The sequence below is a fragment of the Peromyscus leucopus genome, chromosome 4 (assembly GCF_004664715.2).
Source record: "Peromyscus leucopus breed LL Stock chromosome 4, UCI_PerLeu_2.1, whole genome shotgun sequence".
Classification (NCBI taxonomy): domain Eukaryota; kingdom Metazoa; phylum Chordata; class Mammalia; order Rodentia; family Cricetidae; genus Peromyscus; species Peromyscus leucopus.
The window spans coordinates 56,513,947-56,536,680 of record NC_051066.1 but is presented as its reverse complement, the minus strand read 5'-3'; the positions used below and the strand labels follow the sequence as shown (position 1 = coordinate 56,536,680).

The 22,734-nt window shown below is 37.5% G+C and overlaps 1 long non-coding RNA gene across 1 annotated transcript in view; it reads left to right on the top strand.

The window, feature by feature from the left end:
• Positions 1 to 8,342, top strand: part of LOC114703729 — a 56,514-nt gene extending 48,172 nt beyond the window's left edge. The window contains exons 5-6 of the long non-coding RNA XR_003736174.2: positions 6,107 to 6,182; positions 8,063 to 8,342. This is a non-coding gene — a long non-coding RNA (uncharacterized LOC114703729). The remainder of the gene's footprint in view (positions 1 to 6,106; positions 6,183 to 8,062) is intronic.
• Positions 8,343 to 22,734: the final 14,392 nt, after the last annotated feature.

Here is a 22,734-nt window from a genome sequence, read left to right as displayed (position 1 = left end):
CTAACTGAACAGCAGGAAAATCTAACATGGTAAATAGGATATAGTGCAACTTTGGGGCATCTTTACCTATAATTCAATTAAAATGTTGCGAAATAAGTTTGTATGAAGACATTAGCATACAGACAAAATCAAAATCAATACTGTTATAGAGTTGCCACAAATAATTCTTTCATAATTCATAAATGAGGTATTCAGATACATCTAGTAGGCTTTCTTGGTCTGCCAGCCTCCAAATCATGACATGGAGACAATATTAGTTATGAATGTTTGGCCTTATCTTATGCTTGTCCCACTAGCTAGTAACTTAATTTAATCTGTTTCTCTTCATCTCCATTTTGCCTCCTGGTTTTTTACCTTTCTTTCATTCTGTATGTCCTACTTTCTTGATTCCTTCATGTCTGTCTGTCTGGCAGCTGCATGGCTGACTGGCCCTGGGCATCTTCCTCTCTTTCTCCCTCATTTGCTGTCAAACCTAGATTCCTCCTCCTACTTATTTTTTCTACCTGACAGCCCCACCTATCCTTCCACTGTCTGGCTCTTGGCCATTCAGCTTTTTATTAGACCAATCAGGTGCCTTAGGCAGGCAAGGTGAAATACCAACATATCTTAACATAGTTAAACAAATGCAGCATAAACAAAACCAACACATCTTTACATAGTTAAACAGATATTCTATTCTACAACAGATGCATGCCATATAAACTGAGAAAGGTTGCAATTTGACTCCTGTGGAGAGTTTAATGATCAAATACTTCACACAATAAAATATTTTATAAACACTGAGTACATTTGTTCTAAAACAGAAGGTTGTAGTGTGAAAACCAAATATTTTCAAGTTCTTTTGGGAGCCAGAAAAAAAAAACTGAAGTTAAGAAACAGTTTAGTTTTTCATTAGAAGCAAGCTATTTCTATTTACTAAGATTCTAATCTTCAAGCTAGAGAGAGAGAGAGAGAGAGAGAGAGAGAGAGAGAGAGAGAGAGAGAGAGGTGACTAGGGAAACTTTTTAAACATGTAAATTCTTAGGCTCCAATCTGAAAGAAATTAACTGAATATCCTCAGCAAAACTAAAAAATCTACATTTCAGTAGAGCCTGGCACTGATGTCTTGGAGTACAGCACTTGGTAGCTGGAGATTCAGGAAAATAAAGGTAGGTAGGAGTCTCAATTTGTGTAAGAGGGGACAGTTATAGGATTTCAAAGAGAGGAAGATGGCCAAAATGATGAAATAGGAAAGTGCAGCCCAGCTAATTTGAGCCAGAGAATAGAATGGAGAAGAGTAGAGACAAACAGTGGTAATATAACTGCAGTGACTTCTGATTTTGTATCTGAAGTACCATTTAAAGTGTGGCATTAAAGCCTGAGTCATTGCAGCAGACAAACAGGCAGCTACTCTTATCATTCCCCATTCCTCACTTGGCTTTACTTGCTGACCTTACCTGACTGTTGCTTGTCCCTCAAGCACAATGGCTTCCACTTCCTACACTCTCCATAACTTTTAATAACTACTTTTTCAAAACCTTTGGGAGGTGGCCCCAAAAATTCAACTTCTGCCCACTTCCACCAATACTGTTTACCTTTCCTCCTAATTCTCTCTGTCACTTATTAATGACCTCTATATTGACATTGCTCACTTTTCTGTCTCCCCTACTACACTGTGAGATTCAAATGGAGGGATGTTGATCTTTCTTATTCAATGGTATGTCCCTCCCATATAGAATGGTGCCTGGCTTCTGTAGCTGTTGCTGCACAGATTTAGAAATACAAAGCATGACATGACATGTAGCTCAGTGGTAGAGCACTTGACTAGGGTATGTGAGGCCTTGGGTTATATCCTAGCCTCCAAACTACAATAAGATAACCAAGTATCATATGCTAAGTGTAGGCATAAAGAGTAATTACTCAGTACTAGAAATAAAAGCACAGCACTATTGGATTTTTTTAAATTCCTGTGTGTCCTTCTAGGGAAAGGTCAAAGTGAGGGAACCCTGTCTAGTGTTATAATGCTTCCAGGCATATTGTTTTCTAGTCTTCACAGAGGTAAGCTTGGGGAGTTATTGTTTAACTCCACTGAAAGCTAATAATTGTGTCACATTAACCTTGGGAGATGAAATACAGGAAGCATTTATCAAGGTACATAGATTTCATAAGTAATATTTTAAACGGTAATGTGCATAATGTTAAAGGAGTTGTTTTTAAGTACAACAGAATTAAGATGAAATAAAAACCAATCTTTGTGAAAGTTTCCAAAAGAACACAGAAATTTGTCATTTATTCCCCATCTCTTTACAGACACAACTAAACTCTATTGTTATTGTTTCTTGAACAAAACTATCATAGAAATTAGCCTTTAGGGCTGAGGGGCCCCCAGCTGGGTCAGGCCCTCTGAATGGGTGAGACAGTCATTTGGCTTGATCTGTTTGGTAGGCAGCTGCGGGTCCTGGGCTCGTTGCATGAGTTGGCTGTTTGAATCCTGGGACTTATGCAGGGTCGCTTGGCTCGGTCTGGGAGTGGGAGACTGGACCTGCCTGGACTGAGTCTATCAGGTCGATCCCGGTCTTTGGGGGAGACCTTGATCTGGAGGAGGTGGGAATGGGGGGTGGGCTGGGGGAGGGGGAGGGGAGGGGGAGAGCATGGGAATCTGTGGCTATTATGTGGAACTGAATGAATGGTGTTGTAAAATAAAAAATAAATAAATAAGAAATTAGCCTTTAGTAATAGAAATAATTGTTCTGCTTAGTAATGGTGAGAGTATTGAACCTTCAGGCATGTGCAATAATCAGATATCTTTCCTACAAATGCTGTGAGATGCATAAAAGTGTTAGAGAGGACCTAAGAGAGTAACTCAGACAACCAAGGTTTGATCCCCAGAATCCATGTAACAAAGCTAGGCATGATAGCACACCTGTAACCACAGATCTGGGGAAATGCAGACAGATTCCTGGAGCACAGTAACCAGCCAACCTGGCCTATTTTGAGTGAGCTCCAGGCTGGTGGAACACTTGTCTCACAAAGCAGGGTAGCTAGAACCTGAGGAGGAACAACACTCACAGTTGTCTTCTGGGACACACACACACACACACACACACACACACACACACACACACTTCGTGAAATGGGACCAGAGGGGAAAGCATGTTTCTGACTTTTTGCTGTGTTACTGTGTTCTGTATGCTGGAGATACAAATTTCTTAAAATGATAAATATCTGCACATGCCTTCTTTCATTGCATTCCTGCTTCATCCTGCTTTGAATTTCTAAAGTCAAGGTCTATCATCAATAAATCAGTGAGTAACCATCACATCCATACTTCAAGTCCAATAATATTATCTATATACTCATAAAAATTCTCTCCTTCATTTCCCCTCTCTCTCCCACACAACACACAGAACCCATTAAAAACTTGTGTTCCGGCCGGGTGGTGATGGCACAGGCCTTTAATCCCAGCACTTGGGAGGGAGAGTCAGGTGGATCTCTGTGAGTTCGAGGCCAGCCTGGGCTACAGAGTGAGTTTCAGGAAAGGTGCAAAGCTACACAGAGAAACCCTGTCTCAAAAGACCAAAAAAACAAAAACAAAAAAGAAAAAACATGTGTTCCCTCTCATCTCACTTCTAAACTGAATTTACTCTACTCAAGAACAGACAGCTGAACTGCAAGAGTTGTCTTATTGAACCCTGGAAACAACCCTAGGCGGTCAATATTTTTATTCCTTGCTACAAATGAACAAATGAGGAAAGCGTGCCATAGAGAGGTGAAGTAAATTTCCAAAGATCACAGTTATTCACCAGAGAGGCTTAAACTAGGTTTTAACTCACGCTGAAATTCACATTTTCAACCACCTTCCTCAATCCCTGGTATATCCAACAAACAATTCTTTCTAAACTCCATGCTGCTTTGTGTGTGTGTGTGTGTGTTGTGTGTGTGTGTGTGTGTGTGTGTGTGTGTTTAATAGTCATAAAACTAAAATGCTTTAAAAAGCTACTGTTTATGACTCTTTGGATGAATTTAATTAGTGCAAGTAATTGAGGGGGTGTTTAAACAGCATCAAGTACTTAAGGACAAAAAAGCAAACATTTTCATGCGTGGTCTTTTGTAATGATGTTCAATTTAGACCTAATCCTTTTAGCCCAGAGATGGAAGAGTGACATTCTAAACAAATCTCATTGTGTTGTGTTTGCTGCCATAACAAGGTATTTAAAGGATGAAATTCTTGCTGGCAGATGGACTTCTTGGCTTCACTATACATGCACTACAGAAAGTTTTTGTTTCAGAAGTTTAAACATGAAGCCAGATGCTTCTCAGTAGATATTTCCACTTAGAAATATGGTAACCAGTTGGATAGGAAAGTTAAGGAACAATAATAAATTCTTTTTTTACAAGCATTTGTCCAGCTTATGATTTTAAATGATAATTTTAATGTACATTTAATGAAATGTACCCTAGCTTAAAGTGTAAGCAATTGGTCCCAGAATAAAATATTCCTATAGTTCTTCACCTCAGAAAATGAAAGCACATTTTTATACTCAACACAGAATAAAGAAATACATCCAGCTGGATATTTGTGGTTGATGCTGGTTCCTACAGATTCATCCTTGATGCTTTAAGATCACTTGCTTATCATGAGGTTTCTACAAGGTTATCATAACGCCATGTATTTTAGTTTAGAAACCTGTTATTTTTAATATAAACAAAGTATCTAACAATGGAAGACTATCCCTTGAGCATACCATTTAAAAAGTACCAACAAAACACCAGGGTTGGCCTGTTAACTTTCAGACAAACACATGCTTAATTCATCTAAGGTCACTGGAGTCAGAAAACAGTGGTATGATCTGTCTTCTCAGAGGTAGAAATATCATTCAGTGCTTCATAATTTTAGCATGATCCATATAGTTCCTTTTTTCCTACCCAAATTCACTACTTCAACAAGTATCTATGGGGTGTCTTCTATGGGTTTGGCACTGTCATAGGGGTGGATTCATAACTATGTTGACAATAGAGTATAAGAAAAAAGATGCTATAGTACTTCTAAACTATGTCAGAAAAGGTGAAAACTATTTCCATCTTGTTCATGAGGACTCTCCAACATGGGGTCCTGAGTTGTCATTTAAAAGTACAAGTATTAGAAGCTGCAATGACATGGGGAACTAGCTATGCATAGAGATCACTGACTGACGATCTTAGATGATAATGAGATGAATTCCTAGAATGCTAGCCATGAGAGTGAATTGTAGACATGGAGCCTAGTAGATGTTCCCACGCCTGGAGCTCTGGCTAATATTGATTACAACCAAGGGTTCCCATAAGATTTACTCATTTGAGTCATTCCAAGAATTATAATCAAACAAGATTATGAGCAAAGAAAACTGAATGTTGTTTTATGTGAGTAGATTTTAAACGGATTTGCTAAATACTAACAGAATTGTGTTGCCTGGAATTAAAATCTTACTAGGACCAGAAAGCCTCACAGACTATTACTTATGGCTTCAAGCAGCCTAAAATGTTATTAAAGTCTGGAACATAGGAGATATTGAATATGTAATGTTTGAAAGGCTGAAGAATCTTTTATCCACAGGAAGTAGAAATGTACCTAATGAACTAGTTATCTGGCTAATGACTCTTTTGGTGTATATAATGGAAATGACAGTTTCTTTTAGCTGGATATTGTCATATAGTGAAGACAAATAGAAGACAGAGACAAAATTGTCCAATTTTATCTGAGTGAGAAACAAATAAAAATGGGTCAGGTTTTGCTATGTTTCAAAATAAGATTGTTTCTTATCTCTAGTGTCCTCTAGGAGAAAACTTTCAAAAATAAAGAAAAGTACTGGGGTAAAAATCAAGACCAGAGTGCAGTCCAAAAGCATGATGTCAGGGTAAATATCAAATCAAGTATGTGATTATAAAACGTTTCTTAAGATATTAGTATGATTTAAAGTGACTTCTCATAGAGTCTCAAAAGTTTGAACTAGTTTTTAGGATGTCCCTCAAAGAACATCTATTTAAAATAATAGCATTTTAAGAATTTTAAAGAAACGTTTTCCATACATAACAAATAAGAGTGTGCATGGTAGAAATCATTGGCATCAGCTTTGCTGTTTTTACACAGGGACACCCTGTTCAAGCAAAAACTACCTTGAACACTTTCGGCTAAACTCAAGCTATCATGCTATTTCATAACCCAGGTAAGGGCTATGTTTTTAGATGTTTACCTCTGTGGATACTAAAGTACAACTTTCTTTGTGGAGGAAATGTGCTTTTCATGTAAAGTCATAGTCCATCTATACATAGTCAGTTACCAGGTACATAATGAAACTCCCAGAAGAAGTTGTTATACTATTAACTATAAATTAGACACAGTCCTGGGAAGTCCCATTTTAAGAACAAATAAAAAGATTCTGAGTTTGAAGGGCACAGTTTAAGATACAGTGGTAGGCTTCTGTGGCAGGGATGCAGCGGAAATTCACAGAAAAGTTTACAGGGCTTGACATTAGGATATCTTCATGACCTCAGTCTTTTTCACTTCATTTGCATGATGAAACTCTTGACTGCACTAAAAAGTGCCCTTGGTACAGTGGAGTTGGTGCTGCTGGGACTCATATATCTACTTGCCCACCATGTACTAACAAGAAGGAGAAAAGCTCTCTGGAAATGTGTTGATATTACAACTTTTGCAATTATGCACATGATGAGGTGCTGTTGAACAGTTTGGAAAATCAGGTTCAGTAAAAGCATGTTATTACAAGAGCAATGTACAGTGAAGCATAATTAGGGAGGCCTTAGAACTCATGGGAAATCTGAATTCCCCTTGTTAGAAAGAATTTATCCAGAAAGCAGGGAGAAAGGAACTGGAGGCATAGGGAGAACTGCAGCATTAATGATATTACTAATAGTTTTCCCAGTTTGTAAATTCATTGACCAGTAGGATAACAGAGTAATCTTTAGCCTTCAGCTCTGAGCCAAAACCCACAAAACATGGGAGCTCCAGGGACCAACTATGTCTGCTAATTTACTTTTAGTGTATGAGATATAATTACAAAGCAATTAGATGTGGCTATCTAAGTACAAACCACCTTTAATTTAGGAGGTGTCCAGAGCTTTCAAATAAAATGAAAACATTTTCCTTCCACTTTTCAAATTTTGTTGTAGACTATAGCACTTTTTAGCAAATTACACTTGCCTGGGGAGTCTTTTCTTAGCCATCAAGGACCAAGGTAAAAAAAAATAATGAACATTCAAGGAGATAATTGATCCTGACAATCAAAATTGGTTCATAGATAAGCTGGATCATTCCTCCAGTTGAAAGCTGGAATCACACAGGGAGGGTCTTGAAACAAACCAGCCAGAAGCTGATGGTTTTGGCCAGCATAAAGATGTCATCAACCCAGAAGGAAGCCTTGACTCAAAGTAGAAAAGGTGATAAAATGACCACTGAGAATTTTACTTTTCCAAACCCTATATTCTCTTATGCTGGGATTGTTAAGCTAGAATGATACGGATCCTGGATGTCCATATATCAGAAGAAATGGTGTAGGGAGACTGTAATGGTTCGAATATAGGCTTGCCATCCATATGCTAATGTTCTCGAAGCTTGGCATCTGTCATGGTTAAGATGAAGGACTAGTGAGCAAAATTAGGTTATAGAACTTCTTCAGAAGTGATTTATACCTGCCCCTTGAGAGTGGATTTGGTTTCATGGAACTACATTAGAATGTAACGTTACTGGACTTTTCCGCCCTTCCAATGCTCTCATTCGGTAATTTCCATTCACCATATTTTGACCTGTAGTCAGAAGGAGGATAGACAGTTGTATAAAGAAATAGTTTTTAAAAATAGTCTTTTAAAGAGACAGTAAAAGTAATATAAGATTTAAGCCACATAAAGATGGAAATCACACAGAAAGTCTGGATTATACTGTCTTCGGGATTTTTAACTGGAGAATGACATTTGATTGTAAAGGCTGCTGAGTTAAAGCAATATATGTATTTTAAAGGTATCTTGAATTCAAAAATTGTATCTAAATATATGTTGTTTTGAAAAAGAGGTTCTGCTTTTGTTTCCACAGAAGATGAGAACCTATGGATTGCTTCTAGGCTCATATGGTTTGATTAGCCAAGACCCCCTTAAAGGTGTCTGATGACACCATGACCCAGATGACATCCACAATGGCTTCAATGTAACTGGCTCAGACAATGCAGCCTCATGACTGTTCCAGAGAGGACTTGACCATAATTCTTAATTTTCTCAGGATCTTTATAAGATTGCAGTGCACCTAACCAGCAGGAAGTAGTATGAGAAGCTATGCCCAAATTCCCAAAATATTGTTTATGAATGTTTATTTTTTAAAGCAGGTTGATTATAAATGAAGTCTCTTAAAAAGGGGGAGGATATGATATAGAAATATAGGATAAATATTTTACATTTCTATAGATTTTAGTTTATTGATACAAATCTAAAGTTAATTTTGTTATACTGTATGTATGTTTCTACTCTTGTTTAAGGTATTATGTTTATGAAACTCATTTGAAATTGTAGTGTATAGTTGAGAAATACAGATTAATAATTAGCCATCTATGATAACTACACTTACAGTCATGTTACTTAAGTTTTCTAGGTATACATAGATATATTTCAATTAGGTAGGTAATCTTCAAACACTTCAAAGACCTACAGAATATGGCATTGAAAATGTTTTAAGGACTTAGACTTTCTGAACAGTGAGACACGTCTGTTTTTGGCAGCACCAATCTACTTCAGAGAGGAGGATGGGCATCAAAGACACTCCATATGGAGTTTATCTTCTTCTTGGCAGAGCTGGCCATTTGGGCAAGAAACTGTTCTTGCCTGGACTAATTGAAAAAATGGTGTATAGACTGAACATACAGGATCCATGGCAAAATGACCACAAAATTTTGCCAAAATAAGGCAATATGGTTCTTCAGGTTTCTGCTTCACAAAGGAGAGGCAGAGAGACGCCAGCCTGCTGCCCAAGGAACAACATGCCAGCACACTGGTAAGCCACAGAACATGTGACAAAACATAGATTAATAAAAATGGGTTAATTTAAATTATAAGAGCTAGCTAGCAAGAGGCCTGCCATATGCCATGCAATTGTTAATTAATATAAGCCTCTGAGTAATTATTTTATAAGCAGCTGTGGGACCACAGGCCAGGTGGGACCCAAGAAACCTTCCAACTATATTGACCAATGATACACTCAGCAGATGTAGATGCTTAAACTTGAATATTACTTTCAAAGACGTGAGTCAAAATAAATGTCATTTGTTTGTAAATATTCAGCCCAAACAGTCTTTTTACAGCACTAAAAAAGAGACCTTGCTGAAGACTAGGGCAATGTCAGTACTGCATGGATGACTAGTATGTATAGGGGAGAGTGAGAAATTTTCACACCCAAGTTGTAGGGTAGCTTGAGAAGAAATACCTCAAGACCAGTCCAAATCATCAAGGAGCTGGATGTCTGTCTGGGCTCAGAAGAAGAGAATAAGTTACATGCTACTGTCATGTTCCATATTGTCTTTGTACCTATACCCAAAGAAGAGGAATTTTCACAGAAAATGAATAAGTAGCTGCATTCTCTCTTCTCAACACTCAATGTTCTTGTGTGCCAGCCAGGACACCTGGTGTTTCCTAAATATCTACTTTTGTAATGGACTGGAATCTTGGATTCTGAGGGCTGACAGTTATGTCCTACTTTAGGAGTGTTCCGTAGCACAAAGAAGCTGCCTCACCAAAGCTGTGCCCTCTTCCTATGACTCATAGTGTGTTACGGAATAAAGGATTTTTCCATTTCTACAAATCAGAACACCTGTGGATGGCTATTACACTTCCAGAGGTACCTGTGGGATTGTCTGGGGCTTTGCTCTCCTTACCTCATGGGTCAGCTTTCCTTCTCAAAGGTTAGCAGTAATTCTCTCAACAAATTAACTTAAGTATTTTAGTGATAACTTGATGTTAAGACACTCTGGTAGATGTTGTTCAGAAAAAATAGTGATCTCATCCTCTGTGAGATTTTAATTTAGAGGAAAAAACGATGACTCCAGCCTATTTTGAAATATGATCCATAGCCCTAATTCTGCCCTATTTTATTTCTATACCTTTAATTTATAATATACTATATATTTTACTTTTAGGTATGTTTTCATTTGCCACCTACTGTTAAAAAATGAACTGTAGACAGTAACTCTAGTGTCTTTTTTCATTCTGCATCTTCTTTCCCTTCCTCCCCTTCCTCCTACTCCAGCATGTCAGAAATATCCAGTATGGTTCCTTGTACATTAGTATTTATTGGCTTTTAAAGGAAGAAGAAGAAGAAGACAAATGTGTAATATATAGGGTAAAGGGATGTGGTAAAGGATCAGTGAGAAAAGAAACATCTGATTTAACTTTGCTAATGTTTAAAGTTAGATGCCATGTTTAAAGTCCTGCTGCAGTAAACTCCATGGTGTTTTTGTCCCTGAACATGTAACTACTCTAAAAAATCCAGTGTCTCAGCATTTTTTTCTCGTATGTTTATCTCTGTGGTGAGCCATGTAGAAGTGTTTTCACTGTAATTTTCATATTTCTGTTTTTCTACATGGCATTATAGAATTTCCTGCCTTTTTCTGTCTCATGTTTACATGGGTACATATGGGGCTCACAGCAGGGAATGTGATTGGCAGTATTTATATCAACAGGTATCCCTGGAAATGGTATGTCAATGTTCAGGTTTGAATGGCCTCTGGAGTGAATTTATCACTTCATATTCTAAAATGAATGAGTAGTTCAAAAACATTAAAACATCCATTGATTGTATTCATAAGATTATTCAGAATTAAGAATGCAGACCTTAACTGTAGACTACTGGATACAACCCCTTGCTCTGCCTATTACTATTTGTATGGTTTTCAGCATGAGTTAACAGTCTGAGCATCTATACTGACCTCATTGTCTCTTTGTGAGCACAAAATGATAATACCTGGTCAGGACTTAGTAGAATAGATGGCTTGTTAGTGTTTTTAAAATCCTATTTTAAAATCAGTTATTGAAACCTCATGAAACTATGACATAGCAGGGTAAACCTCAGCTGACCATATGGAGTTATCCTAAGGTAAGAGAACTTAACTCCCACGGGAAATCCATCTCTGTTTACTCAGTTGTTCACTTTGTCAGGTACCACACACACACTTACACACAGACACACACACCACACCACACACAGAGACACACACCATACCACACACAGAGGCACACAGGCAGACACACACAGATACACATACACAGACACACCAAACCACATACACACACACACACATACAGACATACAGACACACACACAGGTACAGACACACAGACCCACACACATGCAGAGACACACAAACAGACCCACACACACAAACACACACAGAGACACACACATACAGACTCTAATGATTACCTCCTTTAAGGAAGGATATTCAGAATTATAAATTTTGCCACACAGACGTGCTAATCTTGAGACTAAGACACCCCATCCCATAAGTGTTCATAGCAGTGTAGATCTCCTCCATTCTTGCTATTGGACATGGTTCCGTGGCTTTAAAAGACCCATGCCCAAGGTGTTCCTCAGATTCAAGCTAATCTCCTACTCTTGTTTCATATCAACACACTTTCCCCTGCTACCAACTTCCTCCTATCTCCACCTTGATTCACATAGGGTTCAGCTTCACTAGTATCAGAGTTTACACTGGAATATCTAGGCCATTATTATCAGTGACATACCATATGATTTATATTAATTATCAGCTTTACAGGACCTAAAATCATTAGGAAAGGTACATCTAGGCATGTTAAGGTGACCCACCCTAACTGCTGGACTGAATAAAAAGAAGTGAGATGACCAGCAACATTGATCTCTCCCACTTCCTGACTGTGGACGCAATGTGATCAGCCACCACAAAGCTCTTGCCTTCATGGCTTCCCAAAGATAGTGGATGGGACCCTTGAACTGTGAGCAAAGATAACCTTCCTTAAGTTGTTTCAGTCAGGTATTTTATTACAAAAAGAAAATAACTAAGCCATCATGTGATAATAGCATTCTACTTCCACCAACAGGGTAAAAGCACTAGCGGAGATATTAGCAAGCAGAGAAAAGGTTCCAAATTCACCACAACCCATAGAGAACCCATAAAAGTAACTAACACAAGTAGCACAAAGGGATCTGTGTCCTGAAATTCATGGTTCTTTTTTTTATTTTGACTACAGATGGTCTTCTTTCCTTGTGATTTCTCCATAGTATAGATGACAGTTTCTATGTTTTAAGGTTTGCCCACAACGTAGTTCAGTCATTAAACCTACTAAAAATGATTGACTTGGAGATAAATTTAGGCTTGAATTTCTTTAAAAGAGTCAAACTGGCAAGTTTTTCACTGGCATCATTTTCCAGACAATAATAAGCGAACACATTATTTAAGTCTGCTTCACAAAATGGAATGCCATCTGCAAGTGTGTTTGTCAGTGTGGGAAGGGATTTTGCTCCTGTGGATGGTCTATAGTATGCTGAAATTCTAGAATGTGTTTATGATGCTCACCAACAGCTTGTGCCTTCTGGATAGTTTTGTCTAAAGCACTTTCTCCTTGCAGTGTTTAAAAATGCAATTCATAACCATTCACTAACTCTATTATCTTTCATTTCCTTATGATCCTTAGAACACTTTGGGCATGAGAATTCAAACAATCAAATTTGCCTTCTGGGATACTTTTCTTTCACAAATTAATGTTTGTCAAAACTATAGAATAACAAAACGACACTGACATTCTAGACAAAGAAAGAGCTACATCCAGAATTATACTAAAGGCTGCATTTTAAAGCACTGAAAGAGACCAGGTACTCTTTGTCCTACAAATGATAAAACTGGGGCTCAGTTGTTGAGGACACACATTTTGTAACTAATAATGGGTTCTAATTAAGAAAAAATGCACAGAAACTTGGATGGTAGCCAGGCACAAAGGCCAAATTTTTAGCAGTTGTTCACACTTTGCCTTGAAGCACTTCAGAGGAAATGGAAGCCGCTACCCCCTCCACACCACAGATTTAGTTCCCTTTTATTATCTGCTACCCTTCATAACATCAACAACATATGACCAGAGATTTATCTTTGTAGGAAATGACAAAATCAACAGACATGATTCACTCACCAGATACTTACTGAATATGTCATGAGTTATCTAAGACTAGAAAATATAAGACATAACTTTTATCAAGTAGTTTTTAAGTACATAGGAAACACAGGTTACTATGTTATAACAAAGAAATTCAGCCTTAGCCATTTTATTTCAGTGTGTAAAACAGATGAACAATCCCAGTGTTCTAGCAATATTCTAGGTACTCCACAGACTCTTTACTGTCAATTCATTTCAGTTGGTTCTTTTCCTGTGTCCTGTGCTTTTCTACCAACCTCCTGCAAATACATGTATGTACAAAGCCTGGTGAATTGTATTCCTGGTGGCATATGCTTTTGAATTTAAACACAGGTGTCTTGTCTGAGACTCCTACCATGCTAAGCATAAAAGAAATTATGTAAACTTAGAAACAAATCTCATGCTCTTGTCTCATTTAATCTCAACAATAGGGCATCAGTGGAGATTATTTTTGTAGGAAACAGACACATGGAGGCTGTTACCCAGCATTTCAGATCGTCCATTAGTTATGAGACTGACATTAAAATCTGATCTGAAAAAACTGCTCTAACCGAATGAATTAGGCTTTATTGACAGGTTATAATTGTAAGAAACAAAATGATCAGAGTGAAGAGTTCCACAGTGTCAAGAGACAGGCACTTATTTTGCCTCTTCTAAGTTCCAGCTGCTCCAAAGTGAGCTGGCGACAATGAAAAGCTCTAAAACCCTCTATTTTAGTGTGAGCAGGAAACACAGAATATGTGCTGGAGAATCCAATGGCCTTTACACTTTGAATATCTACTGTCTATCTATTTATCCATTTATGTATATATATATATATATATACATATATATATATGAAAAGCAATACACACACATACACACACACACACACACAGAGAGAGAGAGAGAGAGAGAGAGAGAGAGAGAGAGACCCATGCATGTCTCAAATCTCAGATATCACTTTCACCAAAAGCACTATTTTTCTTCAACTCTAAGCTCTGCTCTCATTCCTCATTAAGATCCCATCTCTCTTTCTGTTTTCTCCTTCTCAGCTTACCTCCAGATGCTTCATTATGTTGTAGGCTTTATCAAGTAAGCTGGGAGGAGGAAGGGTGCTGAGGGAAATTTTAGTGTTATAATACAAGCTGCCCTTTCAGACTTTGTTGACTTTTCACATCCTATGTTCACTCTCGGGAAGGGCAACCATTTCCTGGGTATATCAATCAACCAGAAACAATATATCAAAGCTCTTGCTATGTTCCAGGAACTGTCTAGCACATCATCTCTTTAATGCCTACAGAAAATATCCACTGAACCTCCCCAGACACTATACAGATATTCTTCTCTTTTGATTTCTTACTTTATTCTTTTTATTCTTTACAAGACATAAAACTCTATTTATGTAAATAAAAGGTGGAAAGTACAACTCCAGCAAGCTAATGTATATAGAAACTTTAAGCATTCATACAATATTCATGAAACAGATGTGGTATTAGCTAGGTTAATGACTTCTGTGTCCTTGTACAGTATTTTCTTCAACGTTATGCTAATAGACAATGGTGGGTAAGATGCTGAATTCTCAAGAAAGCAAAAAGTGAATACACACATTCAATTCAAGAATAGTGAAAGGCTATTTGTTGTCATAAAATCCCACTGATATTAATAACTTAAAAACTCTCACAATAAAGATATTATTATTTAGCATCTTTTTTCTCTAGCTATAAATCCAGAAAACAAATACAAGCAATAGTATCATATACCATTTAACTATAAAGGTGATTCCATGTTGAGCCTGTTATAGACTTCATTAAATCAGTGATTCCTCATTGCCCTGAATACGGATATTATTCAAAATTCTCCATTAAGTAGCAAAAACAAAAGTCAAACTTGGATATCTGGTTCTGGTTCTCATAATGCTCACTACATGACATCAAACACAGATACGAGTGCACGCGCACAAGAGAGAGAGAGACAGACAGACAGAGAGACAGAGAGACAGACAGAGACAGAGACACACAGAGAGAAACAGAGACAGAAAGAGAGAAATAGGAACAAAAGGATGATTACTGACACCTTTTCCCCTATGATAGTGTTCAACATTGCAAATAATTTGTCTTTAAGAAAAATAAGGCTGTTTGAAGTATCAGAAATGGATCTAAAATTCCTAAATCCTCTTGTTCTAATACTTTCGTTATATTCCTTGTAGCTAATTTTTTCAGCTTGCAAACTCTGGTCTTATAACATAGATATCATTAGCAATTACCTGGAAAGGTTTCCAAGAAAAAGCAAGCCCTTTACTCCTTAAAGCAGTATTTTGTCTGGATTCAAAATGGCCAAATGTCACTCTTTAGCACTTCTTAGATAAAACTGGCTAACTTTCCCCCCAACATTCATTTAGAAATTTTGTAATGAAATATGAATTTTGAGAAGATGAAGAACAAGTCAAACTATTTCAATACACTGCATTCAGTTTATTCACCGAACAACACACTAATGACTCTCCTCCCCCACTGGTGTTTCCTCAAGTGATAATACTAGTCATCTACAGATCAAGTGAAGAGTTTATGAAATTATATTACTTCGGAAATTATGCAAAAACTGGCACATACCATGCTCATAGATAATGCCAGATATTATCCATTGGATCCAAGCAAATCATGAGTTGGGGCAGGAAGCAAACAATTTCCATTAATTTGCTCTTACAAATACAGAAATGAAATTATCATGTTTTGTTTGAATCATGACTACACATGGAATCCAAATTTTCTTTTTAGACACTTGTAGCTTAAAGTCACAATGTGCTAAAAAGAAAAAAGTATTTTCACTAATTTCACAGTAACCATATCCTTAAGAACCCTCATCAATGGAAACAGCTGTTAAGACATTCAAGTTTGCATCTTTGACCCCTCTCCTTTCCTCTTTTTTCCCCCTTGCACTTCCCAGAGAATTCAGTTACGAATCCTGAGATGATTTTTTCCCCTTCTTTGAATGTTTAACGGTCTTTCACAGTGGTTCTCTACCTTCCCAATGCTGGGAATGTTTACTACAGCTCCTTATGTTGTGGTGACCCCAACCATAAAATTACTTTTGTTGCTACTTCATAATTGTAATTTTGCTACTGTTATGAATCATAATGTAAATATCTGTATTTCTGATGATCTTTTGGGGTGTGACCTATGGATTGATAACTGCTAGTCTATTCTATACCACAATATAATATAATATATTGTATAACATATTATATTACATAATATAATTCAATTTCTACATAGGTCTTGTGGGCTTAATTTTTCCAGCTAGACTGAAAGTACCTTAAAGACAAAATCCTCCTTGTACTGTTATCATCCTCTAAGCACTTGTCTTATTTGGTGGAAACTGATAATGTCTTGCAAATTCCCACATAGTTCCAATTTCTAGACTTGCCTAACATACTGTCTTCTTGAGCTTCATTGGAGAATTCTCACTCCTGACATTTTCTGCTTTGCTCCTGGTTTCTTCCTTGTCTTCAAAGTTCAAATTAGTAAGAAGCTTTTTATAATAGCTACTATTCATGTTTATGGTGCTTCAACATCCTTAACTCATCACAAAGCCTCTATTTATCTAAACTGATAATGACTAAAGAACATAGCAAATCAACATCTTTCACAGTTCTTGAAGGTGCTATGTATGGTACTGGAAGAGAAAAGTAAACACCAATCTTACCTAGCTGTGAACCCCCTAGCTACCACAATGACCAGCTGAGCAAGATACGTCCATCGGTGCAATAATGTTACAGATGTCATGGGAGTAACCAATCACTTTCTGCTCAGAGTTAAGGTTTGCCTCACAAATTGAAACCAACACCTGACATAAAAAACTGGGCAAGAATATGTGGCAAGTCAGGTCATAGGTCCTAGAGAAGTATGTAAAACTGTTATTCTGCAAAATGGACATAGTATTAAACTGAATCCTAATGACTTGTTACACCTATAGATTAGTACCTCTCTCAAACCTCATCAGAGAAACTTCTTTTTGTAGTAGATAGCAAGTAACACAGAGAACCACAACTGGTCAATATGCATAGAATAAAAATAGTCAGCCCTAACCAGGGCATTTATATCACACATCTGCCCCCCAAGGCTCATGGATCATCATGGAATAGCATCAGAAAGGTTGTAAGAACCAGAGGTTAGGCATGAATATATAGAAAAGTGTTTTCTGGCCCCAAGGAAATATTAATTTTCAGCAGTTAAGACAAAATTTATGAGACCTGTACAAATCCAGCCAGTAAAAACCCCAGAATAGATAGGGGAGGCCAGCACAAAGTCCCATCCCTATCTAAGGAGCTATTGGCAATTGATAGCTTCTGGGAGAAGGAGAGTCAGGTTTTCTTTAAGAGGTCAGCCTCTAGTAGGTTGTCCAGTGGAAGGCCACGCACCCTAAAGTATATGGGCAACATCACTGATGGATTGAAAAAAAAAAGATGTGTGTACAGTGTATTTGTGTGTGAAATTCCCAAAAAAATTAAGATAAAAATTAAATATTTTTATTACAAAAATTTGGAGATTTATCAAGCTTGAGAATCCCAGATAGATTCGTGCTTATAATTATGCCTCGATTTTGATGCAATGGGTTGCATATTCTGGTTGTTTTCCTTGGCATCTGAGAAGGCTACTAGAATAAGGACTGATCAGGAGTAAGGGCCATAAAAAATACAAGCAAAATATGATTTTTTTTAATATTTAAGTGAAGCTACTAAATTTGAAAGACTTAAGGATGAAAACAGCACTATGGAAAGAGTATAGAAGACATGGGGGAGGGGGAGTCCCAGTGTTTTAAAGAGCCAATGAACTAAGTGAACCATAAAGAGAAATAATAGCAAAGTGAGTTGACAACAATGGAGAAAAGTTCAGATTGCTTTAGAAACACTATAAATCGAAATTAGTCCTACTACACATTTACCTGCACCTCTTCAGTATTGAAAACATGATGATATATTAATGTGTGAGGAGCACACGGCGAAAAGAATGAAGGGAACAAGAACCATATTTTGAGTACGTGACAAGAGCCAGGCTGCTGCTGCTAATTAGCTTGCTGAAGAGGGAATGGGTCAGATCTGACGTTTGCCTTATTGGTGTATTGTGAATATTTTTGCTTTATAAATTGGTAGAAAGTCTCGTTTCTTAATTTTGCATTTCTTCTCCCTATAGCCACTCATATGGCAAGCCCAATGGAAGGCTAACAGTAGCATACTTAGGATAGAGTGAGGCCTGCATGTTTAGACATCTACTGAACTTTGTTTGAGCTGTCAGAACTTAATGCATGCTTGCCTCATTTTCTCATCAGAAAAACAAAGGTCACATAATACTCCTTCTACTTGATGGGTGTGTTGTGAGGGCTCAATAATAGAAAGCTTGTAAAATACTGTCAATGTTTTGCTATAAAATACATATTTGATTAATATTAGTTGGTGTTCCCATTATAGTCATAATGCAAATACTAAATCCTAAGTCATGACTTACCAAAAATGTCTTAGGAAAATATTTCAAAATCCATCAATTAGTACTAAGGATTCATTGAACTCAGGTTATGTGACATACAACTTAGAAATTTATTTTGAGTCTTTAACAAAAAAGTAGAAGTGGATTTTAGGGACTCAAACTTCACATTTTGTCCCTAAAGTGTTTGTGAGTATGAAATATCAGAATTTACCACTGTTTTCCCCACTTTTTTCCTATGGATATTCTGTATATCATTCAGAAGTCCTGCTACCTATATACTTAGCAATCAGCATTTCCTGGTACTTGTGTCTAAATTTATTCTTTGATTTACACCATCTCTGTAGGAATGCCCAAGAATTTTGAGCTAAGTCTCACTATAGAATGCACCTCTGATCATGTAAACCTTTGCCTAAAATTTCTTGTGGCTTGGCTTCCTAGTATAACCAGTATGACCAATTGATGTTTACTCTGGGTATAAATATTATTTAAATATACAGCAACATCCTAACATCCATTTTTCTACCCCAAAATAGTTTAAAAAGGCCCAGGGAGGATGAACTTGGATTAGAAGCTATCTTTGAGATATCATTGGATTTAACATGCTCTGACTGACTCTATGATTCAGGCTAGAAGAACACAGGAAAAGAAGAACATCTGTTGTTTAATTGCTGTGTACATCTGAAGGTTTTATCAGGACCTTTATTATTATTATTATTATTATTATTATTATTATTATTATTATTTCAAGACAGGGTTTCTCTGTGTAGTTTTGGTGCCTGTCATGGATCTCACTCTTATAAGGACCTTTAATGGTATCCCTTAACATTTGTGAGATATTTGAGAAAAGTGAGACTTGAAAATACCACTTACGGTATTTCTGTCCTTTCTAATTATAACTCATGGCTAGGGTAAGGACATACTCTATTTTCCAACTACTATGATTATAAAATTTTCGTTTTCTATACTATGAGTGAGAAAAGTACCTAACAATAAAGTAAGAGCAGTCTTCAAACTGTTCAGGCTGGCATGTAATCAGGGCAGAGCATCATAAAAGAAAGGGGGGAGAGCCGGACGGTGGTGGCACACGCCTTTAATCCTAGCACTCAGGAGGCAGAGCCAGGCAGATCTCTGTGAGTTCGAGGCCAGCCTGGGCTACCAAATGAGTTCCAGGAAAGGTGCAAAGCTACACAGAGAAACCCTGTCTCGAAAAACCAGGTACCTAAGAGATGTTTTTCTTGGGCCAGAACCTAGCATTAAAAGTGTGTGTAGACAATCACTGACACTCTAACCCTGTGCATCGTATCAGGCCTTTTGTCATATCACCAGTTAGAATGTGGTCACATGCTGCCTGCTTTGCCAAGAAGTTTTTGAAGCCTTGAGTATGGAGAGATGCAAGAGCAGCCCTCTTCTCTCCTTATGTGTTGGCGTTCCTTAGGAACCACTCCTTGACTCTCATCCTCTCACTTTGCCATCTCTTCAGGGTGTCATCTACCCCTTAGGGCTTAACACACACTGACACACTGAAGGCCTCACACCTGTACACTTGTTTCACGAAGCCATTCCCAGCTTTTGCCTCAGACTGTCAATTTTCTCTTTGAAATCTTCACTTGACCATATCAAGGCCATTTTGATTCAGTTTGTTTAGAAATGGAAGTCAGACATCATCACCATCCAAGGTCAGTTACTTCCTTTCCTTAAACATTTTCTATATCACTTAGGGGTTCTACTATCTATATACTTAAGAATTAATGTCCTAGAATATGTCCTAAATTTATCTGTTACCACTGACACCATCTTTGTAGAAACTTCCATGAATTCTGAGCTTAACTATTATATAATTCTTTATTTGATTTTCTTTGATTTCCTGATTGAATGTAACTTGACCATGTCAACTCTATGCAGAAAATCTTTTCATGGGTTGGTTTTCTAGCTAAAAAATAGTCTATCTGGAGTATTAATATGACTCAATGCCTTCATGATTTGTCCCTTGTTCTCCTCACCAGCCTCATGATGACATCTTGTTCTGATTTTAGTCACAGTAGTCTATTTTTAGAGCTTCACACCAACCCTTCTCGTCTCATCCCTTACATTGTCTGTCCTTCTTAGGACTTCATTTCCATTCTAAAATTACTGGCATTATTCATCTTACTCAGTTTAAGTTGTATCTTTCAGAAAATTCTCCCTGGCTTCTAGATGGCTGGGTGCCAAAGTGCCTTAAGCATCCTCTGTCATTAATCCTAGCTTTGTTTTTTAGCAGTTTTTAACATCACTGCTGTCTTCCTCACTGGAATTTGAACCTGTGTAAATCTCCAGCATCTAACCTAAAACAAGGGCACTTACTAGAAGGACAGCAAATTCCCATGGGATGTATGCACATGGACAGAGGATCTGCTCCTGTGTTTGTATGTTTGAGACTTGCCAGGTACCAGTGAAGCAGCACCAACCTTTGAATAGAAGGTCAGGGGTTAGCTTCTTCTAGACCTTTCTTAAAATGTAGATAGCAGGGCTAGACACTTTCTTGGATGGGGCTCAAGTAACCTGCTTTTATGTGCAGGAGTTGTGTTGTAAATGTATCACTTCGGAATGGGCTCCACAATTCTGCATTTTGACTGGGTTTTAGTTTTCTGTAATGGTCTTCATCTATTACAAAGTGAAGCTTCTTTGATGAGGGGTGAGGACTACACATATCGTGGATAAAAGGGCAAGTGTTTAGAATGTAGTTAGGGATTATGCTGGTTTAGTAAAGTGGTGGTTGTAAGTTCTCCTCCAAGATTCATGACTTCACTAGCCCTGGGTAGTTGGCTAGGGTTCCCTCTTGTTGAGTGGGTCTTTAAGTCTTAATTAGAAAGCTGTTGATTAGCATCGACAGCATAACTCCTACACCTAAGGCTCAGGGATCATTGCAAAAAAGGGGCTGGAAAGATTGTAGGAACCAGAGGAACAGGAAGTTTGCTGTGTGATTATGTCTCCTGGTAATGAAAGTAGAAGCACCTTTGAAATCCAACATGACTGCCTAAACATGAGCTGAACAGGGATGACACCAATGGATATGATAATGTGGAAGGGAAAAGGCCAGGAGGCCACAGCCCTACCCAAAGAACTACAGGCAATAAAGGGAGTTGGAGAAATAGTCTTCCCAGGGAAAGAGACCATTATCTAGTACGAAGTGGTCAGCCCTGGAAACATATACATACTAGTAATATTATAGAGGCTAAGCAAACTGTTTTTATGTAGTTAGAAATATATGCATGTACACAGATATATGTAACAACAATTAAAGAAAAAGAAGCCACAAATTTAAAAGATCAAGATGAGTGGTACATAGGAGGGTTTAGAAAAAGAAAAGGGGAAATGATCTAATTGCATTATAATCTCTCAAAAATGGTTTAAAAGTTTTCACATGAATTTCAGAAGAACCTGCTTTGGATTTCCTAGAAAAGTCAAGATTAACAGCAAAGGTTAAGACAGTTTAGGATCAGTCTTAATAAAATGAAAATAAGAAAAGATATCTATTTTATATATTATATCTTCTCCCACAAAGAGGTTTTTGTTGTTGTTTTGTTTTGTTTTGTTTTGTTCCTACCCACCCACCCCCGAGACAGGGTTTCTCTTTGTAGTTTTGGTGCCTGCCCTGGATCTTACTCTGTAGACCAGGCTGGCCTTGAACCCACAGAGATCAGCCTGGCTCTGCTCCCTAGTGCTGGGATTAAAGGTGTATGCCACCATCGCCTGGCTTCTGTAAAAAGGTTTTAAAGCTGATATTTGTCTTTGTCTCTGTTTTATGCTCATATAACATCCAGATAATGTTTTTCCATATAAAAAAAGGGAAATAAATCAGGGTACAGAAACTTTCTTCTTCTAACTCAGAATTTGCTGTTGTGTTGAGACATCAAATGTATCAGGGAAAAATATATTTTTGATTAAATAACAGCCAAAAGGCAGGAAATGCTGTTTGGATCATGGTCTGGAACTGTAGGACTCAAAAGCAAGCCTATATGAAGCCTCCTTCCTTCCTTTAGCCCACTAACTCTGGGTACACATCTGTAATGTATGGAGTAGATGGTATTTTTGTGGATTCTAAGCACTGTAGCTCTCTTCA